This window comes from Anabrus simplex, chromosome 1 (assembly GCF_040414725.1).
Source record: "Anabrus simplex isolate iqAnaSimp1 chromosome 1, ASM4041472v1, whole genome shotgun sequence".
Classification (NCBI taxonomy): domain Eukaryota; kingdom Metazoa; phylum Arthropoda; class Insecta; order Orthoptera; family Tettigoniidae; genus Anabrus; species Anabrus simplex.
The window spans coordinates 971,386,807-971,413,523 of record NC_090265.1 but is presented as its reverse complement, the minus strand read 5'-3'; the positions used below and the strand labels follow the sequence as shown (position 1 = coordinate 971,413,523).

The window sequence follows — 26,717 nt, the reverse complement described above, 5'->3', positions numbered from 1 at the left end:
TGTCTACGGGGCCCTCGCGATGATCTTCGGTCAGTTTGTCGTCCGGAGCGAAGATACGACAAGAAGAAATACTCTTCAGGTTAACTGTAAGGTTCATCAGCAATATAACATGCACTTTCTCCAACATTCGCAAATGAAGTGTCATGCAATTGGCAACACTTATCCATGGAGTAATTAAAAATTAACAAACAGCTGTTCCGTTCTAGACTGATTAAATCTGTATCACAAAGAACATATAAACCATCATTCACTAAACAATCTCCACGTGACTGACGATATCGATGAGTTGTTACGCGATGAACTTATTGTCCATCATGGTTGTGAATTGTGCAGCGATGTAGAAAACCCCTGTAGGTCGTCTGATTTTACACAGCACACGCATCTGTGAACCACTGTTACGTTCATATGTCGTTTTCCCTGAATACCTAAAATGAAAGAAAGAACTGCTGAAAACAAATACTTTAATAACCCAGAGAATATTAGATATAAAAGAAAGAGGGAGAGAAGAAAACAGCTTTCGATCTAGCAATCCAAAAGCTTCCTGTCTATTCAGAATTTTAAACTGCACTTTAGTCAGAGTGATAATGAGATTAACGATCAGATGTTAAATATGTGAGATATATACTATTTTATTAATACAGGTAGGTAAATTAATCTATACTTATAAACAGAGAAAGTTTGTTGTGAGATTGATCGCATAGGGAGGGTAACATCGGAAACCACCTAACCGATTTCAGTAATTCTTCCAAAATATTATAGCCAATACCTTTTTGCCAGGGAGTCGCATTATGTCGGATCTTCATAGTACAAGTAACTGATTTAATTTTCAACATTTAGCAGAAGGAAACAATTATTGAAAAATAAAATACAACTTTCTGAAATATGTTGATGTAGACATATTCATTTCAAACCACGTACAATTAATACTATCTCTGTTCTTATAATTTTAAACTTATATTCTGAAATGCAGCTACTTTAGACTTATACTCTTTATACCTGGCACGAACAAAAAGTTCAAAATAACCGGCCAACTCTTTGTCTTAACAAAATCACTTAACAAATCACTTAAATTATTTTTCGCATAAAAATGCTCAAATGCATTTTTGTCGTAACTAACAGTGTTCCATACAATTGCACTTTTGTGTGTTCATGGAGTGTTTCGAGCTTGTGGTCCAGGACGCCCGCATGACCATCGCGGAATATTGTAGGTAACAATTCATGTTCAAATTTGTAAAAACCTCAGAGATCTTCAGAAAATTAACTACATAGGAAGCAACAGAATTAAATAACGATCAATATTATCTACTGCGTTCGGCTGAGGAGGCAAGGAGAGAAGGAAGGTACGCTTTTGTACGTGCTAGTAAAATATATCCAGAATACTTATTAAGAATTGAAAGCTGGACGTTACCTTTTACATTTGTGACTTTCTAAACAGAAGAGTTCTTCATACAGACAAGTGTTTGGAAATGACATTCGAAAAATCGATACACAAACCTGATACTATATTATTGTGTATTTTCAAAATATCCAGCTTAACCGGCCAGGAGAGGTAGGATCCTGGCAAGATCTTCTCACAAAGGCTCAATCACCTGAAAAGTACATAAGAGTGTAAAACATAATATCTCACTGCGATTAGTTTAAATACAGCAACAATGTTGTTGACAACAACATATATTCTACACATTGTGATCAGAAACGGCTATAACGTAAAGATATCAAATTAAAATGCACTGAAATCCTTTTAAGATAACTCCTTTTGAAAATGTTTTAGAACATTAGAAATAAACATTAATTCAAATCATTTGTTTTAATTTTCTTCAGTCACCATAAAAGAAAAAGGAGCATTATTTCAGATTATTCACCTCTACGGGACTTCAGCTTAATCAAGCCTCAGGAATAGCTCAGGAATCTTCCTGACTCATGCTACATTTTAGGTGGAGATTTACATCCAGCGTCATTCCACATTCGTCAGTCTTCCATCCAGCCTTGGCCATCAGAAGGACTGCTAGCAGTTAAGACAAGTTCTGCTTGTATTGATTTCAACTCAGTGAATAACAATTCATGCAAAACGGATTCATAACTTCCATGAATATAAACATTCTTCACTGATATCTATCACTAGATAGAGTGAAAAATTTAGTAACATTTACAAATAAAAATAATTATATCTGTCACTGATAAGGGTTACATTCCCGGCTTCCAGAGACCATTATAGCCAAACCTTGAAATGCTGGCCGTTCATCCATTTCTCTACCGCAAGCAAGCAAAGTTTAATTACTGCCAGAATGAGGTTAATAAAACTTCAAATTAAGAGAGATGTCTTCAAACAGAAAACATACTAGATTATATCTCTCTTAAAGACAGGAAGTCTTACACAAATTACTGCGGTCATTACTTTAGTCAAGATGTAAAAGTTAACAGGCATAAACAAACATACTTTGTCTTTCGGCGCTACACAGGCACAGTTCAGAATATGGCATCTACTGTATATCATTTCTTACTCAATACTCGGTACATCCACGTTTATATTATTAAGGATGCAACATTCCGTTCAAATAGACATCAACTCTGTACACTCAAGTGTTACATGAAGGTAGTAAAACGCCATGTCTGTATTGCTGCATGAAATGTGCGCTGCTCGTACGAAAACTCAGCCCATATTCCCTATGGATTTTAATCCTCTGAATACTCCTTATAGCCTATGCATACTTTAGGCTTTACGTAATCTGGAATTAATTTCTTTTGAGAAAGGCGGAACTCTCTCTGGAAGAATGCTTCATCCATGCTTTCTAATAATAATAATAATAATAATAATAATAATAATAATAATAATAATTTTACAATTTGTTTTACGTCGCACCGACACAGACAGGTCTTATGACGGCGATGGGATAGGAAAGAACTTGGAGTAGGAAGGAAGTGGCCGTGAACTTAATTATGGTTCAGCCCCAGAATTCGCCTGGTGTGAATATGAGAAAACACGGAAAACCACCTTCAGGACTGCCGACAGTGAGGTTCGAACCCACTATCTCCCGAATGCAAGCTCACAGCCGCGCGACCCTAACGGCACGACCAAGTCGATCGGCAATATAATAATAATAATAATAATAATAATAATAATAAAGAATTATAATATTATTTATTATTATTATTATTATTATTATTATTATTATTATTATTATTTCAGAAGGCAACTCAAGGCCTATGTGGAGTAATCCACCTACAGTATAAAGAATTGCTAAAGTATTGCTAAAGCAGCTGATGCGTCTCCAATGTACTGAGTTAGATTTTTACTTTTCCAAAATGAAAGAGTGGAAGTGAAACCCTTAATTCCATCGGAGTTGCCAGTGATTGTAAGCGCTTACTAACTGAATTACTTACGAAAGGAAAAGGATACACAGAAGTGGCCAAACACAAACTTCACATGGAAATCTACTCTGCAGGTTTACGTTGAAGTAACAAGGTAGGCCTATTGGAGAATTGGCAATAGCGAGGTTTCCTTTTTTACGCCTGTTTGATTCTTCTGTACGTAAGACATCATCCTCCGTCAGAAGCCTTTAGGAATTTCCGAGCTGTTATAAAATCATTCCCCAATTTCTTTGAAGCAACTTAATAAAACTTAATAATATTTACTGTTAATTGAAAGTATGGACAAATATAAAATATTACCATTGTGAGGTTTTGCTACAAGGACACTTGCACCCACTTCTTTTGTTTCAGGAAACAGCAGCATTGTAAATTAAATCCTTCGAACTTGAGTGAAAAAATTGGGCTGACCATACGGTCGTTATATACGTCCCGTCTCCAGGCATACCCGATGCTGTCAATCCAAAGTAGACGTCCAGGTCTTCACTCGATACCATTGTCAAACTGAAATCAAATAAAGGTACATGTTAGCGAGATTTCCTTTACTTTTTGTAGCTCTAAAATGTTCAACGTCGACAAGAAAGATTTATTTGTTGAAACAGTGCTACTACAAGTGCTTACGCCAGTAAAGATTCTAAATCTACTTCCTTGTTGGGGGCACGTAAACATTACTGACCGTTGTGCTATGTGCTGGAGTCACGCAATAACCCTTTCAGACCTGAAAGAAAACTGGAGGTGTGAATTTTTGTTTGTACGTCAAGAACTGACTAAAATGCTCCTCAATACACATATTAATAGTTTATTTTACAAAATAAAAACTAACATCCGAAAAACAGGACCCACACAATTGTGCGCATCAAAATTCAAAACCTCGTATCACGTACGATGGTGTAGCTTCAAAATTTACGTTCACTAACCAAAGTACACACTTCATTGAATATATTCCGGTATTCAGTAAAGCTTCTAGATTAATATAAACGCAGTAAATAAATACTTACTTTCGGCACTACTGCTTCCTGCCATCTGGCCGATCAACTGTGCTTTTTAAACTCTTCTTCCTTCGCCCTGGCGGTCAAGCGCATACTAAAATCAATTGAAATACACGCCACGTGTCCTGCACAATCACTGCAGTCCGGTGTAGCGCCGAAAAAACATCAAATACGGTCAGGGATAACTAAAATACGAACCCGCACAATTGTGCGTACTCGGTCTGAAAGGGATAAAATGAAATAATGAACTGCTGAATACATTTTTCCTTCTTATAACGCAGAGCCAATTAATGAGAGAGAGAGAGAGAGGAATAGGTTTCATTCTTCAGCTGCAGAGAGCACTAGGTGCTCAAATTCCAACGCAGCCATGTTTAAGAACTATAAGTAGGTCAGGGTAGGTGGCTGCCTAACCCAGGCGGTAACTATGCTCGGGTCACTCGATTTAGAAACGAGACTTCCTCTTCGGGAGAGGTACAACGCCCAGGTGTTCACCAAGCCTACACCAGAAATGAGTACCAGGTTAATTACTGAGAATAAAGGCGATGGGACATACAGCTAAAGCTAACCACCCTGTCCCACACAGTGCCGAGGTTACTAATACTGGAAGCCTCTACAATCCACTATCCCAGTTAGTTGCTGAATACATAAGGGTACAATCTGACGTCGACCAGTATGTAAAACATTCCCAAATAGATTTCTCTCAAACGCGTTCAAATTATCAATGTCAGAATGTTGACGTAACGCACCCAAGGATAAATCGTTGCAATACGGAGGGAAAGAAGTTTGTTATACTCCTACTCTTGCCATTCCCTGAATCATGTTCATAGTATTCTGGTGTGGAGCTCTCCACAAATGCCACAACTAGTTCTTTCCCAGCTATTACCTGTACAGACAATACGAGACAGTGCACACTTTATTAATGTTATTGGCTTTACGTCCCACGAACTACTTTTACGCAGCCCTGAAAATGGTTTTCCGTGGTTTCTCATCCTGACACCAGGAAAAATGTGGGGCTGTACCTTAATTAAGGCCACGGTCACTTCCTTCCCACTCCTAGCCCTTTCCTGTCCCATCGTCGCCGTAAGACCTATCTGTATCGATGCGACGTAAAACTAGCAAAAAAATACTTTTACGGTCTTCGGAGAAGCCGAGGTGCCGGAATTTAGTCCCGCAGGAGTTTTTTTATGTGCCAGTAAATCTACCGACACGAGGCTGTCGTATCTGAGCACCTTCAAATACCACCGGACTGAGCCAGGATCGAACCTGCCAAGTTGGGGTTAGAAGACCAGCTCCTCAACCGTCTGAGCCACTCAGCTCGGCAGTGCACACTTTAACACAGGTTATGATTTACTTCATGGTCAGGGCAAACTCACTATCAGTGATACTGTTCAGAGAAGCTCAGTGCTATAGAGCTCTTGGGCAGTGGAGAGTTTTTTCGACGCCGGAGATACATTAATTCGTACCGTACCGCCGACCATTCTACAACGATTTTTCTCAGTTCCCCATTTCAACAGCCACGATGGTACTTTTCCTCATTATCCTATCCCTCATTATTGTAAATGCGCCACCCAGAACATGTTTACGCAGAGTATCCGACAATTTTTACCATGGGATCCTAAGCTCCTGTGAAAAATCAACATGTCTGCGTGTACCTGAAGCTATCGATATTGTTAGACTAATAAGGCAAGTAAATAGGATAATCGAAACAGAAGGCATCCAGATTAGGAGAAGAAAATGAAGTTGCCGATTCATGAAGAAGATTCAGGATTCTCTCTTATCGTAAGAAACACCACTGGCATTAGTCAGTTCTGTTATTCCCATGAAATATTTCGCATCCTGCTATCATTTATACTGTGAGAAAGCCAAATAGACACGAATTTTGAATCGTCTCGTATGAACCTAACCTTGAACATGAACCGCACCAACAGTAATTAAGTGGCCAACTATAAAGAGTTATGGTTTGTGAGATGTGAGAAGGCGTATGTTTAAATGAAGTGGGTGATCTTTAAGAAATCACAGGGTAGAACAAAATAAAAATTTTATTGTACGCCCCACTAATTACTCATGGTTTTTGGAGACGTAGAGGAACCACAATTTTGTCCCGCACGAGTTTATTTTGCGATCCGGTAAATCTACCGGCAAGGCTGGAGTATCCGAGCACCTTCAAGTACCATCGGACGGAAGTGGGATCGAACTCACTGAATTTATCTCAAAACTTTACTTTCCGAGTCACTAAGCCCGGAAGAACAAACTGAGGAATGGACGTCAACGCACACAACACACGCGGGTTCTAAATTATATCCAGATGTTCACCTCGCCCATATGTGAAGAAAAGGTAAAGGTAAAGCACAACAGATTATGTGCTCTGAATTTTAATACATATTCTAGAATTAATCAGACGAAAACTTAAAACACCAATTTATCATTTGTATTTAATGGACTTCTGTCGCTTCTCATTTTGATATTAAAATATGTTTTCGTTAACCAGAATGATTTCATAGAGCAACTTGTACCATAATGTATAGAAGTGAAGAACAAAACGTACAAGAAGTCAAAAAGCTGGATCAAATATGGTGAATAGACACGTAAGTAAAACCAGGATAATTGGCACTATTTTATTTCAGAAGCATTCTAACGTGCTAGAACACTCAGGCGTAGAAAAAAAAAAAACTTTTTACTAAAACAAGTCGTAAAATGTTGAAAGGTCAAGCAAACTGGACGATGTTAGGTAATGCATGCACTAGAGCAAGAAGGCACAAATTAAACTGCTGAGGATTCGCTATCTCACTCATGGCCTCCCCACCCCTTTACCAACCTCAAATACTAGTACCTTACCACACAGCAACACGTACCCACCCGCCATCTTTCTCTCTTTATGCAGCGTATGGAAAAGTGCACACATCAACACTCATTAATTCAGAAAATTCCAACAACTTTTCTCACTAGTAGATGAACACAAAGTCCGCCAGTAAAACCACAAAACTTACGAAACAATGTTAACGTAATCTCACACAGTTTCCTTCCACGCGACTGTTCTTTTTAAGGGAATGTATGAATGAAAACTTATGAATGAAGGACGGAGAGACGATTGTCAGCTGCTATGCTGACGTCACGTCACACTGGTTATCACGGGTCGAGTGTGTATGACAAACACGCACCGGAAGTACTGCCGTCACGTGATACCAAGTCAGTAAACTCTTTTTTTATACGTTGCATTCCGATATTCAAGTCGAGTCCCGTAACTTTCACAGTACAATGAACTATATGGTTCCCCATGCTACACAACTGCTACTGCCAGGGAGTGGATGCTTGGCGTTCTATACCATATTATGACGCACGAAGCTATTGCCCAATCACAAAATGAAGTGATAACACGCGGAGCTAATACGGAAGTAGGTTATAACACCCTTCGATATCTGTGAGAAGTAGAAAGAGAAAATTGAAGATCAGAAGATTCACAAACTACAGTAGTGTATACTGTACATAAAAACCATAATATTCAACACTGCTCAAGATTTGTCCAGAATATGCACTAGCTGGCTTTTCTCTTCATAAAATGCTGTCCTGAAGGTTAGCTGCATACCTGTTATTGGCTTAAATTACGGTACACTTTGACCAATCGTCTCGGTTTACCGGGGTTAGTGCCGATTTTTGCAGCAAAGTCCCGATTACCGGCACATAAATGTTCATCTGTAGAAAGAGTAAACTACTAACAAATAGCAATACTATACTGAGTTTCCTACATGATAAAGATGTCAAAAAAGACTATCTTTCAGTCATTACCTCATACTCTGTGTTTGTTTGAATTAGTCTTACGTATGTCCCAACAGACTTATTTGAATACGGTACACCGTAGTGTGTCCATTATGCTGCCTATTTTTGAAAAGAAAACTAATGGACAGTTGACATAATATGAAGCAAAACCATTTAAAGTAGTTTGCCATTACGTTTCGTACACTAATACATTTTTACTGCCGGGCTGAGTGGCTCAGACGGTTGAGGCGTTGGCTTTCTGACCCCAACTTGGCGGGTTCGATCCTGGCTCAGTCCGGTGGTATTTGAAGGTGCTCAAATACGTCAGCCTCGTGTCTGTAGATTTACTGGCACGCGAAAACTCCTGCTGGGCTAATTTCCAGTACCTCCTCGTCTCCGAAAAGCGTAAAAAGTAGTTAGTGGGGCGTAAAGCATATATTATTATTATTATTATTATTATTATTATTATTATTATTATTTAGTCCCCTACAAACCATATGTCCTTTCCGCGGTAGGGTACCATGTGCGCCCCAGTGAAGCAGATAGCCGAGCCGTAAGGTGCAACTACATCGAATGAGGTTTTTTAATTTGTTTTACGTCACACTGGCACAGATAGGCCTTACGGCGACAACGGGGTAGGAAAGGGCTAGGAGTGTGAAGGAAGCGGCCGTGGCCTTACGGTACAGCATCAGCATTTGCCTGGTGTAAAAATGGGAAACCACGGAAAACCATCTTCAGGGCTGCCGACCGACAGTGGGGTTCGCACCCACTATCTCCCGGATGCAACCTGACAGCTGCGCGCCCCTAACCGCACGGCCAACTCGCACGGTCGGATGAGTATCTGTCGAGAGACTAGACTAACGAATGGTTCATCAAAAGGAGGGTAGTATCCTTTCGGAAGATGCAAGGGCGAGTCTGGATGATTGCTTTGTGTAACTCAAATTGTTTCAATCTCAAGAGGCGGAGAACGCATAATACAGATAACATGAAATGATTCAGTTTGAATGTAAAGCACGCTGAAACACCACGAGGAGACGCAACATACTGCAGTATAAAATTCAGCTTCATGGCAATGTGTTCTCCGACGACAGCGATACAAGCAGAAGTGTGTCAATACTCTTCAAGATTACACACAATATTTGTTCATACGAACAAAGAATTATGTAGAGTATCTCGCTACTCCAGGTGGTAACAACAACTTGGTGTCTATCAAAGACTAACATAACGTGTCTTGTTCGAGGGCTAGGGACGATTGCGAAACGTAATATTTTGCACATGTTGGTTTGGATCCGTCACCGTTCTATGCAGAAGATTTCGTCGAGATTCTCGTTGACAACTCCGCAAATCTCCCTCCCTAGATAATCCCACCTTTTAACATGTACCGACATGTGCCTCTAGTCAAAGACGGAAACCAGTTACAGGACATATGAGTTTTCAATCTGTCATTAGTCTTTATGGGTTTGAGTAGAAGTATTTGCAGATCAACGGGATTATTAAACTTGTGCCAATGGCGGGAATCAAACCCAGGCCACCCAGATGAAAAGCTATTGTTGTAACGCCTAGTCCACAGCGGAGGAACAAGCAAACTGGCATTAACTTCCAGCCAGCTTTAGCAGAACATCACCAGAAAAATTTGTTTCTTACTATTTATTTTAAGTCGCAGCGACACTGACAGGTTTTATAGCGACGATGCAATAGGAAAGGACTAGGACTGGCGAACGTGGCCTTAATTAAGGTACAACAGCACGCGGAAGATATGGTGGTTAGTCAGTCTTCATTTCCACATAACGCGACTGGGCGATTCCCGGCCTGGTCGGGGATTTTAACCTTCATTGGTTAATTCCAATGGTCCGGGGGCTGGGTGTTCTGCTGTTCCCAACATCCCTGCAACTCTCACACCACACCTACCACTATCCTCCACCGCATTAACACGCAGTTACCTACCTAGACATGGCAGATGCCGCCCACCCTCATCGGAGGGTCTGCTTTACAAGGGCTGCACTCGGCTACAAATAGCCACACGAAATGATTACCCGACAAAATGAAATTAACTCAAACATGGGAAACGTCCAGTAAAATTCTGCTTTCGTTACTGGTCAGTAGCATGTCGAAATTGGTAGGCAGGCCGCCTAGATGACAATTTCAGAAGGTTTGAAAAGCGGTATTTGAAGCCATTATTATTATTATTATTATTATTATTATTATTATTATTATTATTATTATTATTATTATTATTCAGTACTGTTTTTGTACTAGGCAAGAGTTAAGACACCTGTAGGTAAGAGCACAAAGCTAGACACTAGAAAAGGGGCATTAGATATACTAGTTTTCAGCCTCAATTTAATTATAACCTGTGTTACTTTTGTTTTTATAGTGGAGTATCGTAAACAGGTTGTGATTGGGGAGAATTATATCGTAGCCATACACTATATCACAATTTTCTTCGACCTGAAAAGAAGGAGCTACGAAAACTTTGAAAGTAATTTTCGAAATATTCAAATTAGAATCAACTAACTCACGAACTAAGCTCAAGTTAATAGATTTTAAATACTCAAATCACGAAATATACATTTTAAATACATTTCTTTCTTTCTTTCTTTCTTTCTTTCTTTCTTTCTTTCTTTCTTTCTTTCTTTCTTTCTTTCTTTCTTTCTTTCTTTCTTGTGTCAAATTTTCATTCTGCCAGCATGCCGCAATTATACTGAAAGGCAGATGAAAATCACGTGTGCAGTCCTCTCTCCCGACATTCCTGTGGCAATAGTTACATCAATCCTTGGGTCAACGTCCACAGCATCACTTCTGAAACAAGGTCGCTACTTGTCAGATTAATCTACGTCATTCAACAGCACAAATGGAACCTCAGAGTCAGCTAATAGATATGCCTGGAACACTTAACAGTTTCCGCAGACACAGCTGACCAAGTCCATTGTGATATTTGAGAAAATTTTCTTAAATTCACAAGTCATTAATCACTACTTCATGGTGTATAAGAAAAGTCACTGTAATGTTGTCCTAATGTTTCAAATTATTACAGAGCAATTCATATCTAATGAATATGAATCGGGTAAAAGTAATGAATCGAGTAAATATATATAATATTGGCTTCAAATTGATCACATTTGCCGGACGCTTAATTTTATCGTCATTTCATTATAGTGATCGCAATAAACTGGAAACTTTTACGTAAATCATTCAAATTAACAATGAATACATTCAACGGTTCAACGTACACGTGCCAATTAATATTATGCAACAAATTAGTATTATGCGAGTAGTTGGACAATTGGGACAAACATTTATATTACTAATTAACAGTAGTTTATGGATACAGCATTTAAAATCTCAGACCAAGTAAAAGATCTCACAGAATACCAGTGAAGATGGATCTAAAGACAGGACTCAAGGTAAACTACTGTTCAAATTGAAGCATCTGTGGCACTTAACGTTACATGGGAAACACTTTGTATTTGTGGATGGAAGCGAGGACTACAAACGCTTCACCTTTCCACCAAAGAAGAGTCACCAACGTGCACAAGGAAAAATACAGGCTCACCTGCCGAGAGGCATCTGTCAGTAATCCAGCAAGGTAACCATACTTTTGGACGAAACTGAAGAAGTAGACTGTTAGATATTAACTGATGGTGCACGAATGACACCATCACCAGGCAATGTGGTCAGGGTGCTACTGTTATTTAGGGCACTATGGTTGGCCAGAAGAAATATAACACAATTTGAAGGGAAATGTTTCCGCAGGTAGAAACTAGAAATGTGTCCGATTGAGAATACGTGAGGCATTGTGTGACTGAGGAATTCTGAATTGGGGGTTCGATCCCGGATCAGCTCGCTTCGTGGTATCTGAAGGTACTCAACTACGCCAGGTTCGTAGGTTCGTATCAGCAGATCGTAAAAAACTCCTGAGGGACAAATCTTCTACAACTCGGCAACTCCGAAAGTCGTTAAAGTAGCTAAAGGGTCGTAATACCAGTAACAAGTAATCCTCATCTCATTCAACTAGCACTTAAAGTCCAGTATGAATGAAACAGGAAACAATCTAGAGATTTCCTGAACACACATCTACACAGCGACGTATTCAGGACTGCACTCAAGTTCATGGAGGTTTTACCCTATGAGTGGTGTAACATACACAAACAGTGACGAGAGTACAGGCTTAGCATTTGGCTTTCCAACTGGACGGTCAAGGTTCGAGTGACGATGGATCCTACGTACGAATTTTCATATGAAAAAATCACACAGCGTCAAAAAAGGTATCCGGCTTTAACCCCATCCAAAGTAGTAGTAGTAGTAGTAGTAGTAGTAGTAGTAGTAGTAGTAGTATGCAGAACTTGCCATTCGTGAATTTTGGATCTGATGAAATCCCTGTTTTAGATGAGTCTTTATGTAATCCTTGCCAACTTATGGTAGTTTTCATTTATTGCGCTTATACGTTCCACAGTGTCTGTTTTGGCTTTACTCCTGTTTTCAAAGAATTCGACAACCGCATTTGTTTAAGGGTTTGTCAGCGCTCATTCTTTTGATGTGTCCGTAAAATATTAATCTGCGTTTCGTAATGTCAGTGTAAAATATGAATTGTTTTGACTTCCTGTTTGCTTCTGAGTATTATTTGCTTGTGAATTTTGGACCTCGAATTTTCCCAATGATTTTGGATGTTTTCTCTCAATTTTTTCGAGACCTGATTTCCTATCTAAAATTCTAGAGTTTCAGTCGGTCGTAAACATAAGAGTTCTCTATAACCAACAGATACATCCAACACCTTTCGTTATTCCAAGGCTTTGAGTTTTATTTCGAGAGAGTTTGGAAATTATACATGGTAATATAACGACTCCGGAATTTCACTAGAGAGAATCTGGAGCTCAATTTTTATTTATTTTGACCACTGAGCGAATAACTAAAATATTAAATAAGTATTTGATATAGAAGTGCATTAATATAAAACAATTCAAGTACATAGGTATTCATAACCTATACAGAGAAGACAACTTTCGACATGGAAATACATTGTTTTATTTTTGCATTTGAATTCTTTGGGCCACAGTCTACAAACATGTCGGCATGAGAATAACAAATGTACGTAAATGTGATACTCAAGAGAACTGAAGCACGAAATTACAGCAAGGAAGATATAAAGGAGTATGGTATTTTGATGAATTTATATATAACAAATGCACTTAGATGCGATAATAAGAAAGCATAAATCAACATCGATAATTTTGCCACAAAATACAGCTGTTGATTGGTTGAGGTTCCTGATATTCTCATACCGGATTGGTCACTGGAGCCATGAACTAAATAATCATTGGTATCCTACTGAAATACTTTTAAGAGGAAGTCATACGGGAGTCTGGCTCTTGGCTGAATAGTCAGCATACTGGCCTTCGATTCGAGTTAGATTCCCAGCCGGGTTGAGGAATTTAACGGAGTCTGGTTAATTACTCTACATCAGACGTTTCCAACTGCGATGCCGCCAGTGCCGAGACCGGCCCCGGCAGCAGTACCGATGAGGTGGAAGAAGGTGGGAAGATGCAGAGGTAGCACTACAGATCGGCAAGTCAGCACGCAGCTTGCGTAAACAAACACCATTTTATTAACGTAAATAAATAAATAAATAAATAAATAAATAAATAAATAAATAAATAAATAAATAAATAAATACTGGATTAAAGCCACTATATTTAATGAAGCCGAGTTTTCAGCCAAATTGCATTGGCCTTCATCAGGGCATTTTAAGTTCTGCTTCCGACAGTGAGCAAAGAAATTCAAAGGAACGTGGAAGTCATAGCCGCACTATCCACGCCCTACCCCACTAACTGGACTCAAGGATCGTCGTGCTGTGATTCACCGCCTTCTGTCGACAGTTTCGTGAGTGCGTCCCCGCTGTTCCATGGTGGTGTTATGCATGTACTGTATTTCTGCAGTACAGGTCTCCATGTATTTGATAACTTGAAGCTGTCTTCCCTGTTGATGTTATTTGGGCGCAGCTCTATCTCCATGGCTTCCCTTACCAGTCGAGCACGGAAGTCTTTTACAGGCGCGATGACCTTCGCCTGGTCAAAGAGGATTTCATGGTCTGTACTGTAGAAATGTTCTGCTAAGGCAGACTGGCTTATGGCATTATCCGTGGAGGATGACAGAGCGACATTCTTTACCGACCTGATGTGTTCCTTCACCCTGGTGCTGACAAGCCTTTTCGTCATGCCAATGTATGAGCTTCATACAAGCCCGGTGTTTCAAGATGTGGTTTTTCTTTGAATGGTCGAAACAGGGATATGAGCTTCCGGTCTGTGTCCAAAACTGGAATTATTTTGTACTTCCTAAGAATGCGCTCTATTCTGTCCGTTATACCTGCCACGTAAGGAAGGAATACTGTCTTTTTAATGTAGTCCTGGTTGGTACTATCCCTTGTACAGTAGTTGGCCTTGGTGCAGCGCTCGTGCGCCCCAGCGCCCGAGTTGGAAAGGCCTGCTCTAGATACTAGCTTTCTATTCGGAGAGTACGGGTTCGATCCCCAGCCGGGTCCAGGAATTTAACTGCATCTGATTAATTACTCTAGCTCGGAGACTGGGTATTTGTGTTTGTTATAATACACCTCTCTGCATTTACACACTGAACACGATACTATTATCCACCAAAATTACACAAAGAATATATCCCTTCACACAGGGTGGAGTCAGGAAGGACATCCGGCTGTAAACTGGGCCGACCCTAATAAAATGGGAAAAGTCTAGGAATAAATTTACGGAAGGACAAGTTCATCCTCCTCCTCCCCACCACCACCACCACCACCACCAGAGAGCAGGCCAGAACCGCTTCAGTACTCTCGAGAAAATCCAACTGTGCTCCAGGTCTCAACAATACTTATGACCGGACGTACAATTTAAATATGGCTTCTACAAGTTCTTAAAACACATCATAAATATAAGAAAGGTGGTGACAAGATAAACATGTTCCCGTTCTCATGTTGCTGAGTGTAATGAGAACAGGAAAAACTGATTCCAGGCACCCTTCTTTAAAAATGAGCCGCAGGAAAGGATATATGTTTAGTTTTTAGTGACCCGTTCCGTATCATCAAAGAGGCTAAACTCATCCAGCGCCGCCCAAAGAGAAAAAAGACAGCGGGTCGAGCTGGGCTGGGCTGACGGACATCTGCCATGCGCTCGAACGCGGTAATGACGCTGATAGAGGATCGCGTTTCTGGCGCGGGCGAGGGAGTGGCGCCCTCGATAGCGTTGCACCTCGCTCGACATCGGGAGATACTCGGTCCTGTACGCCTATAGCACAAATCTAATAACTGTCCAATTATAAAAACGGTTCGAACTGCTTTTTTTTTGTTTGTTTTTTTTTGTTGCTAGTTGCTTTACGTCGCATCAACACAGGTAGGTCTTATGGCGATGGTATAGGAAAGGCGTAGGATTTGGAATGAAGCGGCCGTGGCCTTAATTAAGGTACAGCCCCAGTATTTGCCTGGTGTGAAAATGGGAAACCACGGAAAACTATCTTCAGGGCTGCCGACAGTGGGATTCAAACCCACTATCTCCCGGATGCAAGCTCACAGCCGCGTGCACCTGGCCAACTCGCCCGGTAACTCTTCTTTCTAACAACACAGATGTAATGAGACCCTGGAAGAAAGCCATGAAAGACGCAATATAAGGAATTTGTTTGGGTTCAAAGAAGCAGGGTTTGGAGGTGGAGGGTCTAATGTAGCTGATTTGAAAATGCTAGATTATAAAGTTCTTATCGAGCTGCTGCTTTATGAACTATATGGGGTCGCGGGATAAACAGGACTGAAAATCGCCTATGAAAAAACAGAATACGTAGAATACACACATGATAAAGGTCATCTGAATACACGGTTTGGAAAAATCAAGAGAATAGATACATTTAAATATCTTGAGGAATGGAACCAAACGAATGGGCATAAGGAATCAAATAAGTAACTTGCCAGAAAGATACAACTAGCATTCAAGTAAATACAGAATGGGTATAAGAGATCGGTCTCCTGCAACGCAAGGATCAGCCACTATTGTTGTGAAGTCAGATGGAGCCTATAGATCAGAAAGAACAAGAAAGGGAAAATGCAACCTAGAGAAGTTACAAAGAAAAATATTAAGAAAGATCGTCAGACCAAAGAAACCGACAGATAGTACAGTCCGGAGGCGTAACGAATATGGTACGGGCCCGCCTGCAGAAATAATAATTGGGCCCTGTCAAATATGTTGTATAAAACAAATTTAACTGCAGCAAATACAAACAAAACTTTAGTTCAAACTATATCCTTTTAATACAGTCCCAAAGACTAACTGTATCACTACAAAACTAATTTATATATTTTATTTTAAAACATTAACTTTGTAGGGACGTACAACTTATATTTCTATTGTTTTTATATTTTTAAAATGTTTCTGTACTTGCACCAAGTCTAATGAAACTGGGTCATGAGGCGTGCTTTCTGGGATGTGAAAGTATTGATGATTTCGTTGACATCAGTGGATCTTGCCCGTTCCTATTCGATTCTGAGCCTGCTGAGTTTAGCGAGTCTGTCTTGGGACATTCCATAGTAAGTTCTTTATAATTTCTAGTTTCAAAAATGATCGTTCGGCGGAAGCAACAGTAAAAGGACGAGTTAGAAACTGGTAAAATGTTGTGCATAAATCTGGTACAGTTGCAGCTATAAGTGAGTTATCTACTATTAATAGCTTTGTTAAGTCAGTTACTGAGGTTGACATGGTGATTTCTTTTTTCAGGGCGTTTTGGGAGAGTGTGCTGCTAATGCTATGAGATTATTTTTACTTTAGCTGATGTACCCGTGCTTCACTAGGAGGTAGCGCAGACGTTGTGTGCAAGATTGTATTAAATTGCATAGTTCTTAACGTTACACTAGAAACGCGACGGGGATGTCACCAAACGTATTTTCTCATATGAAGACTGGGTTAGAGAATTTTCATTGTAATGGTAGGTCCGCTTGCCTACCATCAGTCACATCAGCCACCTGCCGTTTTACATCCTCAGAAAGACTGACTTAGTAGTTACCCAACTGGAATTAACATAGGTCATTACAATGACGTCAGTAGGAATAGCGCGATTAAAAGCAATGCTTTCATGTGAAATACTCGATAAAATGAAACACCACACATTTTATCACTTAACGAACAATAATACGCTGCCGATCTGACATTCCAAAATTCCAGAGCTGGAATGACCAAGCAGCAGACAGCCGTGAACCGTAAACACGCTTCGTCTTTTTTCGGCGGGGGGTCGGGGGTGGAGGGGTCGAATAGTGGATAGTCTCAGGACAAAAACTATGTCCTTTTACTAATCTGTTTCCTAGGAGTACCCGATGAGTCGGAAAATCTCAATTCACTACATTGGCGGGGCGGAAAACTATCTGATTTGGAGGCAAATTTTTCTTCCAACCCAGATGAGAAGCCACTTCTTCACTGCTAATTTGGAATAAAATGAATGTAGAATTTAATAAAAGTGAAGGGAAACAAGCTTAAGAAATGGCTCTTTACAGGGTCGAATTTTGAGTTATTTGGTGAATTGCTGTAATTTGGAATAGGCCTAAATTGTAATTCTAGACCAGGTCGTACTACTACTACTACTACTACTACTACTACTACTACTACTACTACTGAGCATCTGCCTTAAGTATGCACACTGCTAATTCAAAACAGCGCGTCAGAGTAGGGATCGAATAGCTGAAATACTATGATGAACCAGTGTGTTACGTACCAGCAGTATCAGGAAATGTATGAACCAGAGGAATGGCATGCTAGAGAAGAAAGTTTTCTAATTCCCCAACTATTTCCCACCAATATTCAGTCATAGTCGGTACACAGCAGTAATACAATCTATCGGAGTTGAGAGGCAGCATAAGAGACAAAGAACATCACAACAAACAATGGTCAATGTAATGTTACGGATCAATGTTATGCGCTTTCGATATTGTAGGCCTTCACATTTAGTTTTCTTCAGACTCTGAAATACCACTCTTATCATAGTCGGTTCGGTAAAACTGAATAAAATATAAATGATCGGAAATTATATTCTCAGTAACTTGAATTGTGTAGTACTTTGCGAAAGGACCGATTAACATAGGTATTTTAAAATTAAATTTTATGTGCCTTCCCCTAAACTACAATTTCATACAGGATGAATAAAACTGCCTATAGCTTTAACTGTAGTTTCTTATTCCCAGACTCTGTATAGCGATTTTCATTAAATTCTGTTTACCCATTTTCTCGTGGCTCGGCGTTTATATGAACTTAGCAACAAAAATACAAATTCATGAATATCTGTGTTAACATAGCCGGTACGGTAAAAATGCATAAGCCATAAATGATCGGAAATGTAATTCTATATGTTTAGTTATGTAGTATTTATCGACAGGACCACTAATAATATAAATATTTGAGAATTAAATTTTAGGCCTTCCCCTGAACTACCACTTCACTCAGCGTTAATAAAATAATTTTATAGCCTAGATTGGAGTGGCTCATCCTCCGACTTCACATACCGATTTTCATTAAATTGTCTTCAGCTGTTTTCTCGTGATACGTGTACATACATACATACAGACCGACAGACAGAAATTACGGAAAAGTAAGAAGTGCATGTCCTTATTACTGTGGACACGACCGATACAGAAACACCATTCTTTTTTAAATTCTGAGCAATGAACAGACAAAACTCTTATTTTATATATATATATACTCGCAGATGTTGCTTTACGTCGCACCGACACGTAAAGGCCTTACGGCGACGATGGGATACGAAACGGCAGGAGTGGGAGGGAAGCGCCCGTTGCCTTTAATAATGTACGGCCCCAGCATCTGCCTGGTGTGAAAATGAGAAAACGCGGGGCTGCCGATAGTAGGGCTTCGAACCCATTATCTCCCGAATGCAAACTATGTGACCCAAACCACACAGCCACTTGCTCGGTAATAACCGGTTTTGCTGCGGTATTCATTCTTGTATGTGCATTTGTAATTATTGAGTGGTCCGGAAAGTTCCGAGTCTCTTTTAGTAAGTGACATTTAATGCTTTATTTGAGAAGTGTCTGCAATCTGTTCTAAGTGAATCATGGAGCTGGAGGTGGTTTATGGAACATTCATGGAAAAAAGGCTGCTCTGAATCTTCACTATGGACTATGTATACTTATCGTCGTTGCGCCTCGAAATACCGTTGTCTATCAGCTGAGGGGAGAAATACTGACCCGCAGCGCATGTATAACAGAAAGAAAATTCGTTGATACAGTTCATGCAATACTGAACCTTAGATGAGAGTACTTTTTGGTCAGAGTTCTAAGCTGAAATATTATCACATAGCGGTTTTTTTTAGGTGCAACGACGATATAATGAAACGACGAAACAGTTGAAAAACTACAGTACGTATACCAAAATAGAGAACATAAAGTGTTCTGTTCACGAAGACCATGTGACATAGTCGTGATCACTGTTTTAAGAGGTCAAATAGCCAGTCTTAAACAATGACTGAAGAAGAAAAATCCCATGATTAAAGCACACTTTTAGTTTTACGTGATTAACAGGGGGAGGACCTGACATGTGCCTCACAGTTTTTAATAAAATTTTGCAGAGACGTTCTACAGTATATTGAAAACAAAGGCAAACTTGTTTCGGCGTTTTGCTAGACACTTCCTAGTTTTTGAAAAAGTAGACGTCAAAATTGATGACGGAAAATCGTATTTTCAGTGCTTTCCGATAAAATTACCTCTTTAATGGTTTCACAAGAGCCATATCACATGAAAATTGTTAATCACACCTCCCGATTTTTTACTTCTAAAAGAAAAGGCAAGAAAACTGTTCTGATTATCAGATTCACCGAAAAAAATTGAATGAGAACAAGAAAGCCACGCCCAAAAATCGAACACGGACCAGCGGCTTGGTAGTCTGACGCCAACCTCGCTCTGCTACAGCATGAAAACACAAAAAACTTCATAAGTCTTAATATTATGAACTTTGGACTCTTTATTTAAATACAACGTGTTTCTAGATGATCTTTCGATGTATTGCATTGCAAATACGATTTCTGTCATCAACTTTGACCTCGATTTTTTTCAAAAACTAGGAGTGTCTAGCAAAACGCCGAAACAAGTTTCTCTTTGTTTTCAATATAGAACGGCTCTGCAAAATTTTATCAAAATTGGTGAGGCTCATGTCAGACCCTTCCTTTTGTAAGTATAAAACGGCTTCTGTGGTATGATCATGTGAGGCGAATGGAGAAGTAGAGGAAGACCAACGCGGCGATGGTTAGCCTCCGTTTTCAATGATTTATCGATACGTGTGGAACTAAGCGAGGCCACAAAGCCGATATTGGAGGCGCTTACTTAATTTACAGAGGCTTGTAGCTGAACGCTGACGTCGGACATTACGCCCTCAAGTTGATCCAGGAAGATCCGATAGGAAAGACAAAGTACAGTGGCACAAGCAAAGAGAATTAATACCAGATTCAGCTGGGTCGCCGAGGTCACCACGACGCCCAGTCTCTAACGTCGTGAACCAGCGCGGGAGGCAGGCAGACAAAGTCAGGCGTCGTGCCATCCCATTAAACGTTGCACACAATTAGCTTGAGATACCGTATCACATACATCTTTCTTACCTAATATTACGCCAACAAGCTTATAATAATAATAATAATAATAATAATAATATAGCTTCGATAACAAGAAAAGAGCAATCATTTAACAGACCCTGGTAAACACGACGTGAAAATTTAGGGGAGAAATTTGAGACAGGTTTCAAATTAAGACAGGAGTAAGACAAGAAGAGGCACTTTCTCCTCTGCTCTTCAACTGTGTTCTGGAGGAAATTATTCAAGAATGGCGCAAAAATCTGAGTAATGAAGGTGCTGAGAATAGGGTTAGACTAGGTTGTAGGAGCAAGAACCTAACAATTTGATGCTTAGCCTTCGCGGATGATCAGGCGATTTTTTCTGATCCATATGACACAGCCAAAAACCAAATAAATCAACCTTAGACGCAAGCTGCTAAGGCAGGCTTCCAGATTGCTTTTGAGAAAACATAGTTCAAAACAAACATCAAGACAGCTCCGAGAACTCTACAGATCAATCAGGGCAAAGTAAAATGGGCAGAGAAGTTCAAATACCTAGGCGAGTGGATAGAACCTAACATCTTTTAGAAAGAGTCATTTAAATCACAAATCACCAAGATGGAAATGGCCTGACACCTCAAAGATATCACTTAATATCTTTCAAATCCAACTTAGACATTACTGAACAGTAATTCGACCTGAAGCTCTATATGCAGCAGAATGACTCAATGAATTAGGAAGGTATGGCAGAACAACTAGAAGCCAAAGAAAGGAAGATTCCAAGGAAGATCTTGGGCTCAGTAGAGGAAAATGGAGAATATAAGAAGGCACAATCATGAACTATATCTGTATGTGGAGAAAATAACAGACACCACTAGGAAAATAAGGATTCCTTTCTATGATCTCTTAACACTAATAAAACCAGAAATATTGTCCACTCGAATCTTTGCATACTTTCTGAATAAGAAAACTGAAAGTCCCTGGTTCATCGAGATGGAAAAATCGTTTACAAGAATTGGGGATCTTACATGATGACTATCTTGCAACGTGACCCTTTAAAGAAGAAACTTTAAGGTCTACAGAGTTTTCGAACATCTACCGACATAAGGCAGATCTACCTTCAAACTGAGTCGGGATAGAACCTGGCAACTTGAGTTCAGAAGACCAACACTCAGCCGACCGAACTATTCAGCTCGGTCCTAACAGGCTTCTACTTGTTTCGTCCTCTGCTAACTATTTTACACAGAAAATCTGGTAAGTTTAGCACTATGAACGTTGGATGAATTTTTAACCTCGAGGTCAAACCAGTTCTACGCGAAAGAGTATCTGAATTTTTTTCGAAAGATGGAACAACTCCAAAAAGTAAAACCGGGGAGGATGCATTCTCGAACACTACTGCATCTTCGAAAATGCAGAAATTCTTTAGTTTACCGAACAACCCAATCAGATGGGATAGGATTAAAAAAGAGCTGCCATTACTTTCTTCTTCCTCCCTGTCTTTATCCCAATCACCTGGGGTTTGCATTTATGTTTATTACGTCCAGTTTTATGGTCGTATGCCCTCTCTGTCTCCAATCCTATGAGGAGGGAGGTGTTGTGTTTCTGTGGTGGTTTAGTACGATCTGTAATTAAAATTAGGACAAACACAAACACTTAGTCCCCAACCAAGCTAGATGAATAAACGAGACGCAGCTAAAATCCACTTCCCTCTGGGAATCGAACCCGGGCCTCTATGAATCGAAGGCCATCACACTGACCATTTAGCCAAGGGATCGGACGGAGCTGCTATGACTCACATTCTAAGAGGTATTTTGTATGGACCTAAAATGGGATTTTAACCCATATCTTGCCCAATCCCTAAGTGTACACCGCACCGGCATGTAAAGCTAACGCAGCTCCTAAACGGATCAACAAAAACTTCCAACTACCATCCTCAAGTACATTATATCAAATGTTGGATCTGTCTACTGTCTGTGATAATGATTTCGATTAGATTCGAAAGTATTCATCGCCATATTAGGTATATTATTAAGTAAAAGATTTAAATACACCGTCTATACAAAATACATGGATTTGTTACGGTGAGTACTGAATCCAGAAAACCATTATGTTTAAACTGTTGGAACATGTACCTGTAGAATAAAATGAGTTCTGTTTTCCTTGAATAATTCTGTTCTATAGAGACCTAGCGGCTACATGAAAAGCACAGCATTACATCGCAGCTACTGAGGCTGTGTCAAGAGAGAACAATATGAGTCGTGAACAATGCAAATGATGAGCCCGCCATGTTGATGACTCCGCATGCATTGCGTGTGGCCGTTCGGCCTGGCGAGGAATGCGCGCGGCTCCATACAGGGCGTAGCTCACCAACCTGTCATCCAGGGTGTCAACAACTCTCCTTGTCCGCTCACATAGAGATGCGAAGTCATTGAGGTATACAAGACTGTTCCAACTTCTGCATATTGTTTTTCTCAACAGATCAGCCTAATAATGATTATTTAACAACCCTTCATTTGATGACTATAGATGTCAGAGTGTCGGAATTTTGTCCCACAGGAACTTCTTCACATGCCGCAAGGCGACCACACGGGCAACGAATAACCAATCGCGCCACTCAGGTCGACGCAATGTTAAAGACAGATATATTCGTGAGTTCAGAGGAGTCGTCAAGATACTAAGAACAGTAATGTGTAGTATTTTAATCTATACATTCTGTGGATTTTCCAAAATCGCCAATTTTATGATGTAGCTGATAAAAAGTGGGGAATAAAGCACCCACTGTACATTGTTAAAATATACCTCCTAGCAGAAAACGGAGAACTAACTGCATGTATTGTCATACACGAACATCGTGGACTCTTTCGTAATCGAAATGTCGCGAAGAACCGCGGATATTCCCCGCTTCAAAACTAAAGACAGTCTCAACCATCATAAACCATAAGACAGACTACACCTGATCCACTGAGATAGCCAACATATAGAACGTAAACTGTTATTTCAATTCAAACCCGAAAGAAGTCACTGGAGTCTACAAATTTGTTCGAAGCATGTGCTGCTATTTTAGGCAGCATTGAAAATAGACATCGCTTATGAGGGAACCCTTTCATTTTACTTTCCGAGTATGCAACTACCGAAGGTTGCATTACAGCGAAAACTACCTCAATTCAAACGAAAATGACCACAGTGTTGAAAGTATCTACTCTCTTTTCCAAACCCAAAAACAGAAATCGCAAAACCTGGCCAAGATTCGAAGTACGGTCGATAGCGATGTCATTTGGCCATCACGACTCTGCTACCCATCTTCTTTCTTCGTAGATTATCATTCTTACACCTAGAACGAGGATATACAACTTCTAGTGTACCAGTGCATTTTCACTCATAGTCGTGCAATATTACCCGCCATAATGCGCTTTTCGACATCGCCACTGCGATCGAACCCAGTCAACAATCAAACCTCTCCACCTTACCATGGCCGCTCGCTACTAACCTACACGGCACGTCACAGCACGTATTTTCACTACTTTTCAACGTTAAACATTAGACATCTGAGCACATTTGGTTTCCACTCCTGGAATGTACACTAGCTCAGCTACCCACATGCAAATCGAGGTGTAACACATCTAAGACTTCCACTGTTAGTGATACTTTGCCAAATCCTTTCAAATTTGGTTGCCCGAAGCGCCTCCTTCACTCGGACCTGGCCATCCTCCACGAGCTGCTGGTGGTCGGAGATGTCTCCGAGAGGTCCCCAGCGACTGCTTCGTCATCTACGACCGACACCCAGTCGCAAGTTTCCGCAAGCGCGGTGACGTGCTGGGCTGTGTGTACACTTTCTTACGCTGCCGATAATCTCTGACGAGTTCTGATGGAGATTTCTTGGACTTATTCCATTTCTCGGGTTTAATATCTACCCCACCCCCTCAATGCGTGTACAGTAGTTTCTGAACCATTCAGGCTCAAAATATTTATACACATTCCAAATTTAGCACAATTTTCGATATTTCAAACTGACCTGGTCACGAAGTTATGGTGATAAATTGGAGCTAGTACGACAGGATTCTACGAGACAAATGTAAGGATACCAGTCATAATACGCTAGCACCACGTAGTTGGAAGATAGTCTGATTTTACTGCGTAGCGATAATTATTTCAACAGAAAATAGAAGACTCTTTCCACCTCGCACCATTACTGCACTAGTTACTGAAACCAATTTAAAATGATATTTTCATTCTTCACCTTTGTGACGAATATTACGATTTAGATATAATTTATAGTTACAAAGTTGAAGCTATGCATTCCCGTGTGACGCTCGAAATTCTGCGCGGGACGCATATACGAACAAAGTGAAAGACATTTTACGCCCAAAGACATTCCAGCGCACATCGCACTCCTAGTCTACACGCTGTCCAAATACAGTTGAGAAATTGAACATCATAACCCCTTTTAACTTGTCACCATATCCAGATATTTATACTTTACATGTGCCGGTTATACTGAATGAATAATGACTGCAGTTAATGTTTAATATCCTTTGTTTAGTTTAATTGTTCTAATGTAGGAAATCAAACGCCGGTTCCATTTCCCAGGCGTTGGCAGCTCTTACGGAACTACGGTATAGGCGAACGTCACTTTTCATCTCACGGCCCTCTGTGATAAACAATTTACATAGTTGCCTTCACTTCAGTAATTATTATTAGATCACATACAGTCGTATCAGCACGCTATTTTAATTCAAAATGATTAATTGGCTTCAGTACGCACCACGCAGTTCGTCAGCTCAAGAATATTCGGCTGTCGCTCTGCCCGCCGGACTTGTGAACTTGCTCCCGTTCAGCAGCAATCGTTGGCGGCTCTATGGAATGGCCACGACCTTCACTATTCTCCTGTTGTCATTTTCGAAAGTTTCAGGAGGTATTCGTTGTCCATTTTAGACTCCTCTTGAATTAACATTTTTTTTTTCACAAACTTGGTCTGGTTGTTACGATCCTACAAGAATCCGTTATTCTGCGATGTTGATTTAAGTTTTAATTGGCGCGGCTGATCCAGCTGAGTTCCCCGACCCAAGACAGCGTCTTAGTGCAATCAGAACCGAAGCTTTTTTATACCAATTTACCGTGCGAGGCGCACGGCCATTTTGGTATGTTTATCGACCGCATGCTATCAAAGCCGGATGAAGTCATAGAAGAGTGGCAGTGGTCTCAAATGAAAGAACATGTCCTGACGAAAGAAACTATATGCACAGTGGTGCGTGCTATGTATAGCGACTAAGTCATTAGCATTTAAAATCTTTTATGAAACCGTGACCTTAATTTTCCTATAGGGACCAACCGGAAGAGAAATCCTACGTCAAAATACGATCTACTCGATAGCCCTACTCGTTAACACGTGTGTTGTGAAGAGGATAGGGGAGCCAAAGAGGAATAGTTCGATCCATCGTGAGGATTCGCTGGCAGTTTTTCCACATATTACTTCAGGCAAAGAGACATCCTTCACAATCATATAACCTAAGAATCACAATTTCACAGCAAAAAATAATTCCACACACACCGGTGGTAATGACCAAATAAGTCCCAAATTGTGAATTAACGGATAGCTGCAACTCAAATGTCACTATAGCATTCCGCATAGACAATATGTTTTTGACTAAATGTTGCTAGAATATCAAATTCATTTTTTCTACTGTGATTACGGTATGTCACGAACCCATACATGGTCGGAATAGGGGGAATGACTATTTAACAACAGCAAATGCTGAATCTCACCGATGGGAGTAATTTGAGCATTTTTATTGGGAAGGGGGGTGGGGGAGGAGGTTGCGGCAAGGATTATCGGAAGGTTGAGAGTGATAGAAAAGGAAATCATTAGATACTACACATCACTTTATTATTCGGATACGTCGTCACTCCATTTGCTTTGACTACCTTACCCAATTGCGGCAAGGGAGAAACGTAAGGAGTAGGATACGTTTCCCTGAACTTCACTGCAGAAACACGTTTGAACAGCGCCAACTGGTTATTTTCCACG

The 26,717-nt window shown here is 40.2% G+C and overlaps 1 long non-coding RNA gene across 1 annotated transcript; it reads right to left on the bottom strand.

The window, feature by feature from the left end:
• Positions 1–200: 200 nt before the first annotated feature.
• On the bottom strand, positions 201–3,862 carry LOC137501198 (uncharacterized). The gene is made up of 3 exons (XR_011018402.1): positions 3,670–3,862; positions 1,495–1,589; positions 201–425 (listed from the first exon to the last, which is right to left on the bottom strand). It is a non-coding gene; the product is annotated as an uncharacterized lncRNA (long non-coding RNA).
• Positions 3,863–26,717: the final 22,855 nt, after the last annotated feature.